This window comes from Meriones unguiculatus, chromosome 19 (genome assembly GCF_030254825.1).
Source record: "Meriones unguiculatus strain TT.TT164.6M chromosome 19, Bangor_MerUng_6.1, whole genome shotgun sequence".
Lineage (NCBI taxonomy): Eukaryota > Metazoa > Chordata > Mammalia > Rodentia > Muridae > Meriones > Meriones unguiculatus.
The window spans coordinates 23,568,975-23,589,152 of NC_083366.1; the positions used below are offsets into that span (position 1 = coordinate 23,568,975).

The 20,178-nt window shown below is 38.7% G+C and overlaps 1 pseudogene; it reads right to left on the reverse strand.

Annotated features, from left to right (window-relative positions):
- The window catches only part of LOC110543518 (aldo-keto reductase family 1 member C21-like), a 30,465-nt pseudogene extending 11,623 nt beyond the window's left edge, over positions 1 to 18,842 (reverse strand).
- Positions 18,843 to 20,178: the final 1,336 nt, after the last annotated feature.

Consider the following 20,178-nt stretch of genomic DNA (forward strand, 5'->3'; position numbering starts at 1 on the left):
TTCATTGTGAATTAATAATTCATATCAGAATAAGGGAGAGATGGATGAGTAGTTAAGACAATTTCTACCAAAAAAAAAAAGAGGTCTAAGTTCAGATCTCAGAAACCTACATAAATTTAAAATGGGCAGAACAGTCTGCCCATATTTTTAGACTATCAGAACAGAGACCTGGGTTTCAAGAAACAACTCAGTTGGTAAAAATAGCCTGATTCAAAATGGGTTTGAACAAGACCATGGTTCAATGGACAAGCTACAGAGGAAGATTTGTGACGTTGTAAGACCTGGGGTCTCACAGCTCAGGAGTTCAATTGTGCCCTTCCCAGAAACTCCCCCAGACCAAGACTCATTGCAAAACAAGAGGTTTATTAACCATTGTACAACGGGGTCACCCCTGCTGGTCAGCAAAGAGTGGCACCAGGAGACAAAGGCCTTTAAGTTTGTAAAAGAAAAATTGCGGGAGATTTGAAGTTCTAGTTTTGGCAATTTAGGATTGGATGAGGAAGCTATAAAGTAAGATAATTGGTTAGTCTTAGGTGTTCAAGCTTGGCCAGTCCTGCCAAGTGTGGATGCAGCTGCAATTGAAGGTGGGGGTGGTTAGCTCATCCTTGAAAATTAGGGCTGCGGGCTCTTGGCTGGAGGTCAAAAGCTAATCAGAAGAAGTCTAGGTTCGTTGCTAAGAAACGCTATCTCAAGGACAAGGGTCTGGTCCTTCTTTTGGTGAGTGAAGGTCATTGTTTGCTTGCCCTTTTTTTTTAATATCTGTCCTCACGGATAGGGTCACATTTCTTCACTCTCTGGAAAGGTACTAAGAGGCTTTAGCTTAACCTGGACCTAAAACTCAAAACTATAGGCTTTAGAAGACATATAGGTTACAAAGTTAGCCTAACCCTTTCATTTCCCCCTTCCCCTTGTAACTGCTTCAATCATGAAGCAGCTGCAGAGTGAGAATTTTATCTTAAGAATTTTTTTTGACTCAACATTTCAGCCTGTAGAATGGGACAATGGGCCGATGATCCGTCTTCTGGAATTTCTTCATGCTGATGATGGATCGTTGAAATCTCAGTTTAAAAGAGGCTGAAATGCTGGTCAAAAGTCGGGGAGAGTACATGGGTAAAGATTACTAGGAGCCAGTCAAAGGCTGGTCAATGAGGCAGTCCTTAACAGTCTCTGGTTAGTTGATCCAATTGAAGAGACAGGGAGCAGTCATGTCAGCTTCCAACAAGTCCAGATTTCAGTTTGCAGCCCAGAGTCAACCAGGTAAAAATCTGTTGAGACAAATTCAGACTAGAGACAGAAGTTAAGATTTGTCTGTTAAATGGAAAATGTGAGGAATCCCAACACCAGGAAAAAACTCTTCTGGGATCCATTTGAGCTATGCCAAATCTAGGTCTTATGACCTTTTGATTTTTATAAACTTATATAAATTTTTGGTACACAAAAGGAAACTCAGAAAAGTAACATATCAGCAAATCTAATACAGCAACATTTTGAGAGTAACAGATAAAAACTATATCCAACAGAATTGGTACCAGTCAGCTGTTTGTTTTATATCTTTTATAAACAACTTAAGTGTGTCCATGTGGCAGCCTTTTTGGAGTTAACGGCATCTGAGCAGCGGAACTCAGCTTCTTGGCTATTTTTTAAAGTCCAGTCTCTCACAGACTGACGTTGGTGGTCTTACAGTGGACTGCTCTGACCCTGAGAAACTCCGTGCAACCATAGTAACCAGACAGCAGGCTCTGTGCAACCTTGAGTAAACCCTCCTATATTTTGGCTAAGTAAAATTGCCTGCGTGAGAAACTGCTTGTATTTTTTTTTTTACTTAAGTGTTAACCTGACGTCCATTAAATTGACACTTTGATCAGTATGTAGACCAACATTTTTTAGGTTTTTATAACCTGAACTCCTATATCCTCAGACCCTATATAAACCTTATATTTTTTTTATTTAACTATTAATATAAGACATTGGCAACTGATGTAAAGCCTGTGAGCAGGGCAAACCTGTTTTTTTTTATAAAAAAGATATAGTACCCAGTAGTTTTAACTAACTAATGAACTGTCCAATGAGCTGATAGTGAACCTAACTGTCTGCTCTTTAACTGCCAAGTTACTGTTAACTAAGCTTAGCCTTTCAGCCTAGCTGTCAATGTGATCAGAGACCCGAGAAGGATAAATTATGAGCTAAGTAAATGTATCGATCAAAATGACAGAGATGACTAGTTAGTCCATCACCTAGGCAGTGTCCCTTGCTCCTGTGGTTTCCTGGCTTTCTGAGCAGAGGCAGTCCAGCCATCAGGCATAGAGAATGAGAAACTGCTGCTGTGGAAAGAGGAACAGGAGAGATTGACCTCACCTTGCCTCTCACAATGTGAGACAATGGCTCTTCAGGTGTCCTCGGGTTTGTCTACAGTTTAGGCTGGGCCCTAGCAGTGGGCCAGTTAGGGCAGTATTGCCCAGTGGTTAGCATACCACAATCCAGAGTTGCAGTCATCTGTTGTTGTCCAAATCTTCTCGGAGACCTTGGGGAGCTACTGCCAGGATTTTGGGACTTTCTGTCACAATAAACTTACATATGTTAAAATGCCATATTCATCAGATCTCTGATAAGCTTGAGGGCCAGCATATCTGAGTTACTCTTTGTTTTTATCATCTGTTTTAAACTGTGTCCTATAAAACAGAATGCTATTTAATCTAGTTTTAGCATATTTCTGAGATGCATGTTTTAGAACTATATATTTTAAGACAAATAGGCAAACTTTATAGTTACCCATCCTAGGCTTAACCTTAAAAAAAACCCTATACAAAGACACTAGGTAGAGCTCACCATCTTAACCAACTGCAGTCGTTAGCATAGCTTTAAGTCTGCTCTTTATGAACTAAAATTAAAGCAAACATTTTAATCAGATACAGTTTATAGAGGGGCTAGCAAATCTTGCTGATCCTACCACTTTGTATTAAAATTGAACAGTAAAAAGCTTTGCACTTAATACTAATCAGAGGACTGAACATAACTGAGAGACCTAAACAAAATGGTGGTAAACTCATGTCTCCACCCTCTTTATCTCTGAACCAGCATGGCGGCTGGCCACGTGTAACTGAACTCAGTTGGAAGTCCTAAACAAATATGGCAGCAAAACTACAGCTTCACGTGCTCTCTATCCCTGAACCATCATGGCAGCTAGCCATGTGTTAGCACAGGCTGTGACTGACAATACCAAACATAGCCATTAGGTGCTGTTGATGACACAGCAAACACTTTGGAGCATCCATAATCCCCCACAAACAAAAGTTTTAACATAGTGATCAAATAAGTTTTAGAACCAACTGCATAACAGAACAGTACAGAACACTTTTAAACTGTATGAATTATTTTAGCCATACCAAACCTATCAGCCAGAATTTTTTTTCCCCTTAAATGAGCATAAAAAAACATTTTGCAATGAAGAATCACCAGCCTTTTAAATGAATTATAACATAGTTAAATACAGTTTGTTTGTTTCTTTAAATCATATTAACTCTCTGGCTTTATATAATACATCCAATAACCTTCTGCAACATCCTATATACCTTCAGGTTTCTAGCTTTCTTTTTCTGGCTTAACTGACATTTTTGCTTTAGACAAGCTATTTTTTTTTAATATCTCTTGCTCACTCTTTTTTTTTTTTTTGACAACAGGAAAACTCTCATTAATTTTTTTTCCAAGGGTTGGGAAATTGTTTTAAGTTCGTTGTTAGACTGCCCAAGAGTTATTGCTTAAAAAATCTGATAAACTGTAAATGTTTTATCCTCTTAAACATCTAAACAATTTTTAAAACTCGTCTCTGCAATATTAAAGCAAAGTATCTTTTTTAGGAGTGAATTTACAAAGTATAACCATAATTTTAAAAGTCGAAACCAGATTTTAAGACCAAAATTTATCAGTGAAAACAACCCAATCTTTAGAACCAATATCAACTTAGAATAAGACTTTCTTTTTATCCTAAAAGGAAATAAAATCATTTTGACTCAGAGATTTTTCAAACTTTGTTCTTTTCCTGAGCCAAACCATGTGGCAATTTACATTGTTGTTATTTAAACATATGCATTTATAGACCCTACAAACACATAGGCACATATACGTATTTAAAACAAGAATTTGAATTTAACCTTAAAACATACCCAATTATTTTTTTATCATATCAACCATTTAAGACCAGTTGAAAACAATTGTATAATGGCCATATATTTAAACAGACGGACTCAGCTGTACTTCTAAACATTACAGCAAGTGCAGTTTTTTTTTTTTTTAATTACTGTTTGATCTGTAAGTTGCAAGCCCCCTAGGTGGGAGGAGGGAAGAGAGGAGCAAGAGGGCGTGGTGAGCTCTTGCTGCTCACTTCCCTGCTAAACTGGCATGAAGGCAAGGGGGAGGAGCCAGAGCAGCTCCTATCATGGAGCAGCTATGGTGCCATGTGAGCTCTACTATAGCTTACCTCCCCCACAGGTCCTGAACCTGCTTCTTGGCTGGGCCTCTCCCCTCCCCCGTGCTCTTTGGCTGTCCATCACAACAAGGGGCCACATCAAGCCCATGCCCTGCTTGGTGTGCATTGTTATTCCACAGACGCTCAAGTGCCTGAGCACCACCTGCCCAAGCTCCAGCCCCAGCTCCACATGTCTCCCCAGCCACCCGAAAGCACTCCCTCCTTGGCTCCCTCGGGAGGGAGAGCACACTGCTTGGTGTCCTACCATGTAGCCATGTGCACTCCCGGGCCAAGTTCTAATTTTAACTATCCTCTGTCCAAATTTTTATCAGTCCAAGTCTACCAAGAAACAGACATAGAAAAATACATACATACATGAGAAACACAGGATTTAAATTGCTGGGGGAACAGAATCTCTCTGCTCCTCCCTGTTCACAGAAAGGGGCAAGCTGAGTGTCCTACAGGATGTCCCATGGACTTGGCATTAATGACATGTTTGTCTGCCTTAATGAAACCGTTCCAGGCGAGTGGCCTCGAACCACTCAGGGGACTCGAACCCCTTCTACAGATGCTCTCAAGCTAGACCATTTCCCTGTCAAAAGAGTCAGAGAGGCAACAACAACAGAAACACAAAGAATCGGGCAAGTAATCAAACAAGGACACCCTTGTGAGTGGTACCACAGTGCTCTGATAGAACGGCTGCCTGGTGGTGGTCGTTCTCTACGAAAATCAGACGGGAGGAGGACGGTCTCAGATCCAACCTCCCAAACAGAAACTTGGGGCGTCCCCCAGTTCCCAGTCAAGCGATATTCTGACACCGTCTGTCAATCGCAATGACTGATCAGATGACCAAAAAGGTCCAGATAGGCGCCTAAACAGAAACAGATTGGTACCACAGAAATCTAATTGAGAGGCTGCCTCATGGCAGCCATCTCTGACAAGAAACAGATTGGTAAGACAGAAACAGACTAACCTGTTCTGAGCTCGACCTCCGAGTTCAGTCTGATGAGGGTTGGGGAAGGGGCATGCCCTTTCCCGGCCAATGCACCAAAAATGTAAGACCTGGGGTCTCACAGCTCAGGAGTTCAATCGCGCCCTTCCCAGAAACTCCCCCAGACCAAGACTCGTTGCAAAAGCAAGAGGTTTATTAACCATTATACAACGGGGTCACCCCTGCTGGTCAGCAAAGAGTGGCACCAGGAGACAAAGGCCTTTAAGTTTGTAAAAGAAAAATTGCGGGAGATTTGAAGTTCTAGTTTTGGCAATTTAGGATTGGATGAGGAAGCTATAAAGTAAGATAATTGGTTAGTCTTAGGTGTTCAAGCTTGGCCAGTCCTGCCAAGTGTGGATGCAGCTGCAATTGAAGGTGGGGGTGGTTAGCTCATCCTTGAAAATTAGGGCTGCGGGCTCTTGGCTGGAGGTCAAAAGCTAATCAGAAGAAGTCTAGGTTCGTTGCTAAGAAACGCTATCTCAAGGACAAGGGTCTGGTCCTTCTTTTGGTGAGTGAAGGTCATTGTTTGCTTGCCCTTTTTTTTTTATATCTGTCCTCACGGATAGGGTCACATTTCTTCACTCTCTGGAAAGGTACTAAGAGGCTTTAGCTTAACCTGGACCTAAAACTCAAAACTATAGGCTTTAGAAGACATATAGGTTACAAAGTTAGCCTAACCCTTTCAACATCAACCTCCTTGTATTCACTTGCACAAACTATATGTAGAGTACACCATAGATACATATTCAAGGAAATATATATAGAATGGAATGTTATAAACTCTCTCAGTATTCATGATGCAAATACAACCAGAAAAGAATAGGTTTCATTCCTATTAGAAGTTTTCTAAAATCACTAGTGGTTGATAGTGATATGTACATCTAACTTTGAAAGGTTTGGCATCATATTGCACAAATATATGGGTATATAATTACATAATTTTCAGTATTCTAAAATGTCAACAATTTTGGACATAGATGAATAAATATAGAAGATCTATACCACTCAATATTTTAAGTGATTTAAAGTAATCATAATATTACATTAAAAGTTACAGACAGCACATTATTTTATATTTGAATATCTAGTAGTCCTTATATGCAAAATACATAATATATACTTTCATTTCTTATATGTGACTTTTACTTACCTACCAAAAGTGGTTATAAGTACCTGAAAGAATGGAGCCATGGATAGAAAGAAATCATTTCACAATTTGATTGATACCACAAACTAGAAGAACATATTGAAATATGCTAAAAAACAAAGTCAGCTCCTGAGGCTGACTTTTGTTCGAAATTTCTAAATATTTAATTTTACAAACCTAAACAATGTCACCACAAACATTAAACTTTCTCCCTCTAACCAGGATGAGAATTTTAGTCTGCTTTGACTTTTAGTGTAGATAAGTCTTGTTATATAATCAACAAAGCATATGAACCCTACAGAAATCCAAATGAGTATCATTTGATACTGTCATAACATACTTGTTTCCTGGTAATATCAAGTTTTTCCAGTCTTCTCTAGATATAGTTCCTTACAGTCTTTACACATTAGTCATTGTGTATTCTTAGGATATCAAGGATAAGATCACATTCCCCTTTGGAGTGTGATCATCAACTACATTCTACCTTGATCATCCTTACCTCTCTAAAATCTATCAAGAAAAAGATTTGTCATTATTTTCCACTAAGATTTTCACAGAGCAAAGCACATTCAAACATCATAAATGTCCTATGCATAAACACTTGCATAGGCTCATGCCATTCCACAAAGCTAAGATGAATACCAGAAGAGTACCTATCAACCAATGGCAAGAAGGGAAACAAGGGAATGGACAAAGAGAAGGCCAAGATTCTCACCTGGTTGCACACAGGCTTGTACTTGAGTTCAGGCTTTTTCAGGATCATCTCCAGCTGCCTGCAGTTAAAGTTGGACACCCCAATGGACTTGGTTAGTCCTGCATCCTTACACTTCTCCATGGCCTATGGAGGAAAAGACACTCACAAAATATTTGACGGGGTTGCACACCTCCTTCTTCATTTCTACTACATTAAAGGCATGCACATGACCCCTGTTCTTAGACAAAACAGCCCTTGAAAGTAGCCTTAGTTTTTTTATGACAAAAGGTACACTCTACTCTCACAAATGAATTGTGGCATGACTTTTTCTCTTGCTGCATTCTGCCTGTGCTCTCTAATTCAAGAACTCACCTCCCAGGTGTCACAGGAATCCACTGTGTCAAATATTAATTTTCCATGTTCATCTACTGGGAACTGATCTTCTCCTGGCTGGAAAAGAATCAAATGTTAAAATAACCTTCAACAAACATATTTTCCAACCAATAGCAATGGTTCTAGAGAAAGGGAAATCTGAGAACTAATTCTCCGTACGATAGATGGATCATATTTAATATAATTCTATTTGTCATTCATTTTGAATATTGAGGTATATGAAATGCTCTTGGGTGTTAGGATTCTATTTTCTTATATCTATTATAAATATTCATAAATATTGAAATATTGCATCTCTGGGTCATTATGGAGTGTCTTAGTTGACATTTATGATTATTTAGTGATGACCACATGCTGAAGTGCCAATTTGAGGTCTCTTTCATGGGAACAGCTATTTCAATTACTCCAATCATAGTTGCTTGTAGGGTTTTTTGTTTCTTTGTTTTAGGCTAGATTTAAGCCCAAAGAGATTTTCTCCCTTCTGCATTATCATACCTACTGGTCCTTGTCTAGTCTTCTTTATGAGTATAGCTTGTCTGATATCTATAAAAGATGTAATATTATAGCAAAACTTCCACTTCTCTGGAACTCACAATCATTCTGTTTCCTCCTCTACCATGATCCCTGAGCCTCAGCAGGAGTTATATTTTAGATGTGTAGAATGTATAGATGCCACATAACTAAGCCATTATATTCCCAAACTACATTCTAAATGAAATATTCATGGAGATTGACACAACTTACTTTCAGGGCCATTGGGTAATCAATAAGATAAAGGTCCACATAGTCCAAATGAAGTTTCTTCAGTGACCATTCCAAGGAAGAGCTCACCAATTCTGGGCTATGGCTATTGGATCAAAGCTATAGTTAAAGATGAAATTGAGGTTGAATTAATAAATTCCAATAATTTGTTCCTTTATGTTAACTAACACAGAGACATTCTTGTACCAATTTGAAATTGATGGGCACAGGAGGAATATTCCCACTTCTTTCCAAATGTCCTTTAACCTGATATACCCATGCAAATATCTTATGTGTATTATAAATTAACCTTGAAAATTACTCAAGAACCAACATTTTAATCAAGTAATAATATTTCTTATCAATATTATGTTTCATTGTATTGAAAATAGACAGTAAGCATATAATGTTCTTAATGAGTCCATTGGGTAAGAATCAGTGGTGGGGGGTCTGCACATGTGTGATTTTTTTATTCAGTATATACATATGGAGGCCTCATTTGTCAATTGTATGTCATTTTTGGGTGCCTATTTCTGTGACTTGCTGCCTTTTGTAATTTTTAACTTATGTTACTGTAGAGGAAATACTTTCATCATTTTGTTGTATAATATACAGAATACAAACAGGATTCATATCTTGCTTGACACTGAAAGTATTATTTATCTGATTGTTTATTTTTATTAATAACAGTATTTAAAATTTTCATAGTCTTGAGCACTGTTATTCAGGAGATAAGCAAGGCTACTGTCTTCCGTACTCCAGTTTATATCACATTCCTATGAACTGAGATGTGGAAATGAGAGGCATTAAATTTGGGAATATATAGACAGCAATGATGAGAAAGTCATTCTCTGTGAATCAACACTGTATCCAATATGCAAATACACTTGAATAAAAGGTAAGCCAGGAAGTATGACTCACTAGCCATTACTGATCTAGTATATGAACATCTATTCAAACACCACGGTACATTAACAGATGCATTATGTAAACAGTACCTTTGATGTGAAAAATATATCTTCCCTCCTCACAGTGCCATCAACAATCTTGCTTCGGATGGCTTCTCCCACATGATCTTCATTTTGATAGACAGAAGCAGTATCAAAATGACAAAAGCCAGCATCAATGGCTATTTCTGTGATTTCCTTAGCCTTACTCACAGGAAACTGAAGAGCAACAAAAAAGGGGCATTTATAGATAGATATGCATGATTCAGAAGGTATTTGGACAAAAAATGTGACTTCTCTACTATCTAGTTTCCCATGCTTTTGTAGTAAAGATTCCCTCTAAGATTATAATGATCATTGCGTATGGGGTAACAAGGGTCAGGTAATCTGGGAAACTTTTATTCTTGGCAATCACCGGTTAGTCATGACATAGGAGATGTCCACTAGCACCTAAAATCCAGGACTAACTACAGGTAATCATAAGGATGTTAAGCAAGATTTACTCAAGAAAATATGCTCCATTGAAAAAAATTTAAATGTTGTGTCAGGAAATGGACCTCAAAATCCAAGACCATAAAACTGAGTTCAAAATCCCAGAAAGACAGCTGTTTGGTGATTGCAAAAGAAAGCAGTAGCCCCTGGCCCCTAGGGAACTGGAGATTGCAAAAAAATAAATAAATAAAAGACGCTGGTTTCAAAAACAGCTACATCAAGGAAAATAGATAAGTTCCCTAGTCTGACTCTATTGATCCTCCCTTTCCTATTTCCTATCATTAGCTACAAATATCCAGCTTAAAAGACACAATCTTGAGATGGCCACTAGCAGGCACAGTTTCTGAGTTGCAGATGAGCTGAACCGGCTGAGTTGAGTGGAAAGACTACTGACCCAGGGAAACGATGGTGAGGCTTTCTAAAGGAGAGGGAACATCGCACAAGGTAAGAACTTAGGTCTCAGGTCACATGTGACTTGGTTGGAGAAGGAGAGATAGGATTCTTTGATCTCCCAGCACTCCCATTTTTCAGGCCTCCCTCCTTCTCCAAACAGCTGTCTGACCGAGTTTCTCACCTCAGAGCTCAGTGCCTGGGGACTGAGGCAGGGCCCCTACCCTCTTAGCCACAACTGCCAGCTGTACCTGGCTTGGAGTCCCAGATCCACAGTGCCATCCTCCCAGGGTCCCAGTGCTGCTAGCAGCCATACTGACTCTGTAGGGCCTCTCAGCCATTGACTGTATGGCCTGGCCAAACCCTTGGTGACAGATAATACACTATATACCCACCAAAGCCCAGCAGACCTGCCATACAAGCTAGGCACAACAGGCGCTAAGGCTCCCAGGCCTGCAGAGCACAGTGGAGGACCCCCAGGACTTCCCAGAAGGCATATGTACTGGCATCCCAGTCTCCAGCTGCAGCTGGGCTCCCTAACCTGAGGGCTGCAGCAGCACTGAGCTGGCAGAGTGCTTCAGTCCTCCTGCATAAGACCAAACCAGAGAACACAGAGCCCAGATACCCTGATCCTTGCCAATGTGACCTGCTTAAGAGTGAGTGAGCCCTTGAGTGTCTGCAGAGCCTTACGTCCAGGGTCCTTCTAAACTAGAAGCCAGGCATCGGACCCCTCCCACCATATACCCACTGTGGGAAACAAGGGTCTCTTACGATGTTAAAGCCCCTGCTTTGCGGGCAGAACTGAAGAGTTAAGGTGGATAATGGCCTGAAATTGCACCTCGACTATCACCAGCAGCTGCTACATCTACAGTGCATGCAAAAGTAAAGCCCTAGAAGCCTGCAAGGCAGAGCCCCTCCCATACACTCAAGCGTTCAACATTCTCTACCACTCTGTCCCTGGAGGCACACTTACACACACACACACACACACACACACACACACACACACACACACACACTCCTGCCTGCATTTTCCCTTTTGCGCCCTCGGACTTTCCACCCACAGGTACAGCTAAAGCACCAACGCACAGAATGAGGCCACAGAACATCTCTCATCTTCCTGAAGAACTCTCAAGATGCGAGAGAGAGAGAGAGAGAGAGAGAGAGAGAGAGAGAGAGAACCAGTCTGAACTGCAGAATACAGAAACAAACAGGGAAGGTTATAGATAAGCCAATGGCCAGGATTGGAAAAGAACACATCCTACATAAATCAGGAAATCATGGCTTCACCAGCAACTCCCAAAATTGGTGGAAACTCCAATTCATTGGAAGCACAGGAAAAAAAAAAAAAAAACAAATCTCTCAGAGTAATAGCCATATGAATTCAGACAGTTAAAGAGGAAATGAACAAATCTATCAAAGATTTGGCCAATCAATTAGAGTCAAGGAGAGAAGAAATGAACAAAATTCTCAAAGAAACATAGGCAAATATATCCAAACAAATAGAGCACAAGTAGAGATACAATTAGTGGCACACAGAGAGTGAATGAAAAAAAAAATAGAGTATATCATAGAGAGACAGGAATATACATTCAAACAGATGAAGGAAATGATGCAAGGCATGAGAACAGAATTAGAATCAATTACAAAAACACAAACTTAGAAAACCCTGGAGCTGGAGAAGTTAGAGAAAAGATCAAGAACCACAAAGGTAAGAATCGCTAAAAGAATACAAGAGATGGAAGAGAGAATCTCTGGTGCTGAAGATACACTCTCAGAAATTGATACTTCTCTCAAAGAAAAAGTATAATCATAAAAGTCCCAAGCACAAAATATCCAAGAAATCAAGGAAGCCATGAAAAGATGAAATCTAAGAATAGTAGGAATCGATGAAAAAGAAGACTCCAGGCTCCAAGGTCTACAAAATATTTATAAGAAAATCATAGAAGAAAATTTTCCCAACATAAAGAAAGAGATGTTCATAAATACATACGAGGCCTACAGAACAACAAATAGAATAGACCAGAAAAGAAACACGTCACGTCACATCATAGTCAAAACTCTAAATCTACAGAACAAAGAAAAGATATTAAAAGCAGCAAGGGAATAGGCCAAGTAACATATACAAGTAGACCTATCAGAATCACACCGGACAGACTTCTCAGAAATCCAGAAGGACCTGGGCAGATGTCATACAGACTTTAAGAGACCAAAGATGCCAACCCAGACTACTTTACCCTGCAAAGCTTTCAATCAATATAGATGGAGAAAACAAAATAATACATGACAAAACTAAATTTATGCAATACCTACACAACACACCAGCCCTACAGAAGAAACTAGAAGGAAAACTCCAATCCAATGAAAACAACTATACCCAAGAAAACATAGCATACAGATAATATCCCAACAAAAATTAAAAGAAAACAAGCAATGAAATACAGTAAGATCAACTCCATAATAAAAGGAACTAATGTTCATTGGTCACTATTATCTATCAATATCAATAGACTCAACTCTCCAATAAAAAGACACAGACTAACAGAATGGGTGCGGAAACAGGATCCAACATTCTGCTGTATCAAAGAAACGCACCTCTGCAACAAAAATAAAACTCCCTCAGAGTAAAGGGCTGGAAAAAAGGTCTTCAAGCAAATGGACCCAGAAAAAAAGTTGGAGTAGCTATCCTAATAGCAAATAAAATAGACGTTCAACCAAAATTAATCAAAAGCAATGACGAGGAACACTACATTCTCATCAAAGGAAAAATCCACCATCAGGACATCACAATTCTGAACATCTATGCCCCAAATACAAGAGTGCCTACATTCATAACTGAAACATTATGAAAGCTTATATCACACATCAATCTCAAAACCTTAATAGTAGGAGTCTTCAACACCCAACACCCCACTTTCACCAAGGAACAAATTATGTAGACAGAAGCTAAATAGGGAAATAAAGGCACTTACAGAAGACCTGAATCAAATGGAACTAATAGAAGTCTATAGAACTTTCCACCCAAACTCAAAAGAGTATATCTTCTTTTCAGCACCTCATGGAACCTTCTCCAATATAAATCATATAGTTGGTCACAAAGCAAGCCTCAACAGATACAAGAAGACTGAAATAATCCCCTGTATTCTGTCTGACCACCATGGACTAAAGCTGGAACTCAACAACAATGGAATTGGAAAAGAGCCTACAAGTACATAGAAACAGAACAACTTGCTAATCAACAACAGCTGGGTTGAGGGAGAAATAAAAAGGAAATTAAAGACTTCTTAGAATTAAATGAAAATAAAGGTCCTACATACCATCATTTATGGGACACAATGATTGCACAGCTCAGAGGAATATTCATAGCACTAAGTGAATTCAAGAAAAAAAATGGTGACATCTCATATAAGCAACTAATGGCCCAACTGAAAGCCCTAGAAAAAAAGAAGCAAATACACCCAAGAGGAGAAGATGGCTGGAAATTCTCAAACTCAGGGCTGAAATCAATCAATTAGAAACAAATAAAACTATTCAAAGACTCAATGAAACCAAGAGCTGATTCTTTGAGAAAATCAACAAGATAGACAAACCTTTAGCCAAACTAACTAAATGGGAGAGAGAAACTATCCAAATCAGCAAAATCAGAAATGAAAAGGGGGACATAACTACAGACACCAAGGAAATCCAAACAATCATTACGTCGTATTACAAAAGCTTATATGCCACAAAATTTGAAAGTCTAAAACAAATGGACAATTTTCTTGATAGATTCCATCTACCAAAATTAAGTCAAGATCAGGTAGAAAGACTGAATAGTCCTATATCCCCCAAGGAAATAGAAGCAGTCATCAACAGTCTCCCTCCAAAAAAAAAAAAAAAAAGAAGCCCTGGGCCAGATGAATTCAATGCCAAATTCTATCAAACCTTCAAAGAAGTGCTAACTCCAATCTCCAATTCTCTCCAAAGTATTCCATGTAATAGAAACAGAAGGAACATTACCAAACTCATTCTATGAAGCCACAGTCACCTTGATACTTAAACCACACCAAGACACCCCCAAAAAAGAGAAATTCAGACCTATCTCTCTTATGAACATTGAAGCAAAAATACCCAATAAAATACTTGCAAACCAAATCCAAGAACACATCAAAGATATTCACTAAGACCAAGTAGGCTTCATCCCAGGCAGCAAGGGTGGTTCAACATACAGAAATCCATCAATGTCATCCTCCATATAAATAAACTAAAGGAGAAAAACCACATTATCATTTCCTTAGATGCTGAAAAAGCATTTGACAAAGTCCAGCACCCATTCATGTTTAAAGACTTGGAGAGATCAGAGATACAAGGGACATACCTAAACATAGTAAAGGCAATATACAGCAAGCCTGTAGCCAAAATCAAACTCAATGGAAAAAAAACTAAAATCAATCCCACTGAAATCAGGGACAAGGCAAGGCTGCCCACTGTCTTCATATCTCTTCAAAATAGTACTTGAAGTCTTAGCTAAAGCAATAAGACAACAAAAGGAGATCAAGGGGATACAAATCGGAAAGGAAGAAGTCAAAGTTTCACTCTTTGCAGATGAAATGATAGTAAAATGGGTGACCCCAAAACCAGAGAACTCCTTCAGCTGATAAACACCTTCAGCAAAGTGGCTGGATACAAAATCAACTCAAAAAAAATTCAGAAGCCCTCCTGTATACTCAAGACAAAAGGGCCAAGAAACAAATCAGGGAAACAACACACTTCACAATAGCCACTAATAACAATAAAGTACCTTGGGGTGACTCTACCCCAGCAAGTGAAAGACCTGTTTGAAAGAAGAAAGAAATTGAAGAAGATATCAGAAGATGGAAAGATCCCCCATGCTCATGGAATGGTAGTATTAACATAGTGAAAATGTTCATTCTGCCAAAAGCAATCTAAATATTCAACACAATTCCCATCAAAATACCAACTCAATTCTTTAGAGACCTTGAAAGAAAGATTCTAAACTTCATATGGAGAAACAAAAAACCCAGAATCTCCAAAAGGATCCTGTACAACAACAGATCCTCTGGAGGTTTCTCCATCCCCTACCTCAAGCTGTACTACAGAGCAATAGTAATAAAAGTTGCATGGTATTGGCGTAGAAACAGAAAGGAGGATCAATGGAACAAAATAGAACACCCAGAAAATGAACCCACACACCTATGAATACTTGATTTTTTACAAGGAAGCCAAAACCATTCAATGGAAAAATGACAGCATCTTCAACAAATGGTGCTGGTTGAACTGGATGTCTGTGTGTTGAAAAATGAAAATAGATCCATATTTATCACTCTGCACAACACTAAAGTTCAAGTGGATCAAAGACCATAGCATAATACCAGATACTCCAAATCACTTAGAAGAAAAAGTGGGGAAGAGCCTAGAACTCATTGGCACAGGAGAAAACTTCTTGAACAGAATACCAACAGCAAAGGATCTAAGAGCAAATATCAATAAATGGGGCCTCATGAAACTTAAAAGCTTCTGTATAGCAAAAGACACTGTTGCCAGAACAAAATGACAGACTACAGACTGGGTAAGGATCTTCACCAACCCTATATCTGACAAAGGGCTGATATCCAGAATACATAAATAAGTAAGAAGTTAAAAAGCAATAAATCAAGTAATCCAATTAAAAAATGGAGTATGGAGCTAAATAGATAATTCTCTGTAGAGGAATATAGAATGACAGAGAAACAAAGAGATGCTCAACATCCTTAGCCATCAGAAAGATGCAAATCAAAACGACCCTGAGATTTTACTTTACACCCATCAAAATGGCTAAAATAAAAAAATCAAATGACAACACATGCTGGAGAGGTTGTGGGAAAGGGGGAACCCTCCTCCATTGCTGTTGGAATGTAAACTGCTACAACCACTTTGGAAATCAATCTGGCACTTTCTCAGACAATTAGCAATAGTGCTTTCTCAAGACCCAGCTATACCACCCCTAGGCATATATCCAAATTTGCTCAAGTACACAACAAGGACATGTGCTCAACTATGTTTTTAGCAGCTTTATTTGTAATAGCCAGAACCTGGAAACAAATCAGAATTCTATCAACAAGAAATGGATACAGAAATTGTGGTATTTTTACACAATGGAATACTACTCTTACAATCAAAAACTAGGAAATCATGAAATTTGCAGGCAAATGGTGGGATCTAGAAAAGATCATTCTGAGTGAGGTATTCCAGAACATTTGGTATATACTCATTCATATAGACCTATAAGATATGATAAACATAATGAAATCTATACACCTAAAGAATATAAACAAGAAAGAAGACGCAGGGTAAGATGATCAATCTGCACTTAGAAAGACAAGTGGGTTGGGCATTGAAGGTACAAAATAAGTAACAGGACAGGAGCCTACCACAGAGGGCCTCTGAAAGACTCTACCTAGCAGTGTATCAAAGCAGATACTAAGACTCATAACTAAACCTTTGGCAGAGTGCAGGGAATCATATGAAAGGAGGAGTTATTATCATATAGAGAGGATAGGAGTTCCACAAGGACCAACTTTATCTGGGCATATGGGTCTTATATGAAACTGTTTATCAAACCAAGGACCATCTATAGATATGATCTAGAACCTCTGCTGATCTAGAACCTCTGCTCCGATGTAGCCCATGGTAGCTCTGTAAGCAAGTGGTTCACTAGTAAGTGGAACAGGGACTATTTCCGGTATGAACTCAATGGCTCACCTCCCTACCCCAAGGGAGGAGCAGCCCTGCTAGGCCACAGAGGAGGACTTTGCAGCCAGTCCTAAAGATACCTGATAAAACAGGGTCAGAAGAAATGGGAGGAGGTCCTCCCCTATCAGTGGACTTGGAAAGGGGCAGGGAAAGATGAGGGAGGTAGGGATCGGGAAGAAATGAGGGAGTGGGATACAGTTGGGATAATAACTACTGTAACTAATAATAATGTAACTAATAAAAATGGAACTAATAATAATAATAAAAAAGGCACAATCTTGTGTTCCCATGTTCTCTGGTCACTGAGTGACTGGACTCTGTCCCCATGATCAGGGAATGGCCAAAACTTGAGATTCCCCATCTCTGGCAGCAAGCTAGCCCTAGCTGTTTAGTAATTCATATTCTATCCTTTGTTCCTTCCTACAGAGTTAATTCTTACATATCCTTTTACCATTTATCTTCTAAGAGCTTTCTCACAGGAAAAGATGGTAGAACACACCAAATTTCCCAAACAATGAATTCACAAAGTGTATTCTGACGTTTAAATGAACTGTTCAAAGATCATTATTCTTAGCTTGTTACATAAAACACTTGACTTAGCATGTCTCAAAATCCTGTCTCCAAATCAAAGTATGTTTATGGGAGCCCTAGGCAGTGCAGTTGTCATCCACATATTATGAAATCTCAGTTCTTAATTTTACCAATAAAATCGCTACACACATGATACCCTGTTCTGCTATCTACTCTGGACATTATCCTCAGTTCCTTTGGATTCTTTAGGTACTCCCAATCTTATTTTGCCTTTCATTATATTTCCACCCACAAGCTGAAGATTTCTTGTCTTTGTTCTTCATTATTTTGGGCACGTTGCCATTTTAAATAACATCTTGAGTCCATTGAGAGAGTCAACAGGTTAAGTGCTTATCAACAAACCTGATGACTGTTTTTCAGTGCCTGAAACCCATATGTTGGAAAGGAACATAGATTTGTTGCTATTTTTCTTCCACAAGGTTATTCATGCATGAACACCCTAGGGTATGAGGGGAGGGGAAAAGAAGTGAAGTAAGGGCAGAAGAAGAGAAAAAAGGAGAGAAAAAAAGAAGAAGAAAAGGATGAAGAGAACAAAGAAATAAAATTAAGATATTAATTTCACAGAACAAAAAGTGAACACAAAGTTTTGGGAACTAATCCCTAGACACACATTTTTAGTTCAGCTAAGCATATTACCAGAAAACTGCTTTCATTCCCAGGTAGGTGAACTGTTGTCCACACTTTCATTGCAAAGAATTGTTTGTACCAATGAGCATTAAATCCAACATGTTTGAACATAGGTAAATTATGTCTAAATGCCCCAAGTTCCTCATTTCTGCTAGGTAATTCTTCCATGTTTATTTAGAGTTAACAGAGTTAATTTTGCAACCAAAGTCAGCAATAACAGCACTGGAAATTCTGAGGGTACTTAAAAGAACAAGGCTAGATTGTCTGCAGAGAGATAATCTTATGAAACATTAACAAATACAAATATCATACATGGAACATATACTTAGTTTATACTCTATAATTAAAATGAAATTCTGAGTCAAACTCAAAGCAAAGCACCAGAATTCAATGGCTCATCCAAGAAACTTTATTGTAGAAATATCTTTACTAATTGGCTTTCTAAAAGTGTAAATTATCCCAGGAAGTGAGTTACTTTACAAGTCAGATAGACTCACACGCATCCTAGTTGTGTTTCTTTTGAACCCTCAACCCCACATCACTGGTTTTACCTCTAGTGGTACAGCAGTACCAAAGCCCAACACAGGAATGAAGTGACCATCATTTAGTTCCACACGTTGACATTTGGAGTCCATGGTCTATCACTCTTCAAGGGAAGCCTGCCCTGGTTGATGTTCACCCTCACAGTGAATTTAAGTAATGGCAGCTTCTCTGCTTTCCTGGCTAAAAAGTAGTCCAAGTCATGAGGGAGGAGTTAAGCTGATTTCTTCAAGTAATGATGAAATGATATTTGGTTAACTTATTTCTAAGAAAGAATTCTTGTCTTTCCTTTTATTGAAAATAGATTTTTATGCAATTAATGGTGAATATTTTTTAATCTTTTTCTTTCTAATTCTTTTATTCTTTTTTATTTTTAATTATACTTTATTTAGTTTGTATCCCCCCTCAAATTCCCTCCCTTCTCCCCTCCCAATCCCTTCTCCACACATTCCCCTCCCCAAGTCCACTGGTAGGGGAGGGTTTCTTTTTCTTCCTTCTGATCCTAGTCTATTAGGTCTCATTGGGAGTGGCTGCATTGTCTTCCTCTGTGGCTTGGTAAGGCTGCTCCCCCTTTAGGGGGAGATGATCAAAGAGCAGGCCAATCAGTTCATGTCAGAAGCAGTCATGTTCCCATTGCTATGGAACCTACTTGGACAATGAACTGCCATGGGCTACATCTGCGCAGGGGTTCTAGATTGTCTCCATGCATGGTACTTGGTTGGAGTATGAGTATCAGGAAAGATCCCTGTGCTCAGATTTTTGGTTCTGTTGCTCTTCTTGTAGAGCTCCTGTCCAATCAAGATCTTAATATTACCTCTGACATGGTTGTCCTTTTCTCCAGTACATTGCTGATTTCTTTTCTTCCACTTTTTCTGACCTGTTCATACATATTGATTTGTGACAATGCAATCTTAGCAAAGTATTTCCTACCATCTAAGAAAGTAGAACATTTGTGGGACCACACAGTCAAAGTTAATAACACAACTTGGTATCACTTAAAGACTTGAGACTGCCAACTAACTATGTACTTAGCATGTTTATTTAGTTTATTTACATTCTTAAAAAAGAGATTAATATAATAATCAACTTTACCTGACTTGATTTTTCCCATGTAATCAACTTTTGCCACATAATATACCTTTACCTATGTAATCATCCATGCATCTGAACTAGATAATGTAGGTATATCATTTGCTGAAAATAGGAATTCTGGAAGGTGAAAAACCATAAATATTTGAAAGGAATATTAATATTTATAGATATTTGTTGATAAATACTGATGTTTGTTATCTGAGGCAGGTGGAATCAGTTGGAGACATTTACCCAATCACATGTGAAACTATGTTAAATATTTTGTAATGTATCAAATCCCTTACCCATGAAATGTTTTCTGTGCTGTTCCATAAAAAGAGTGTATCCCTCTGATAGGGA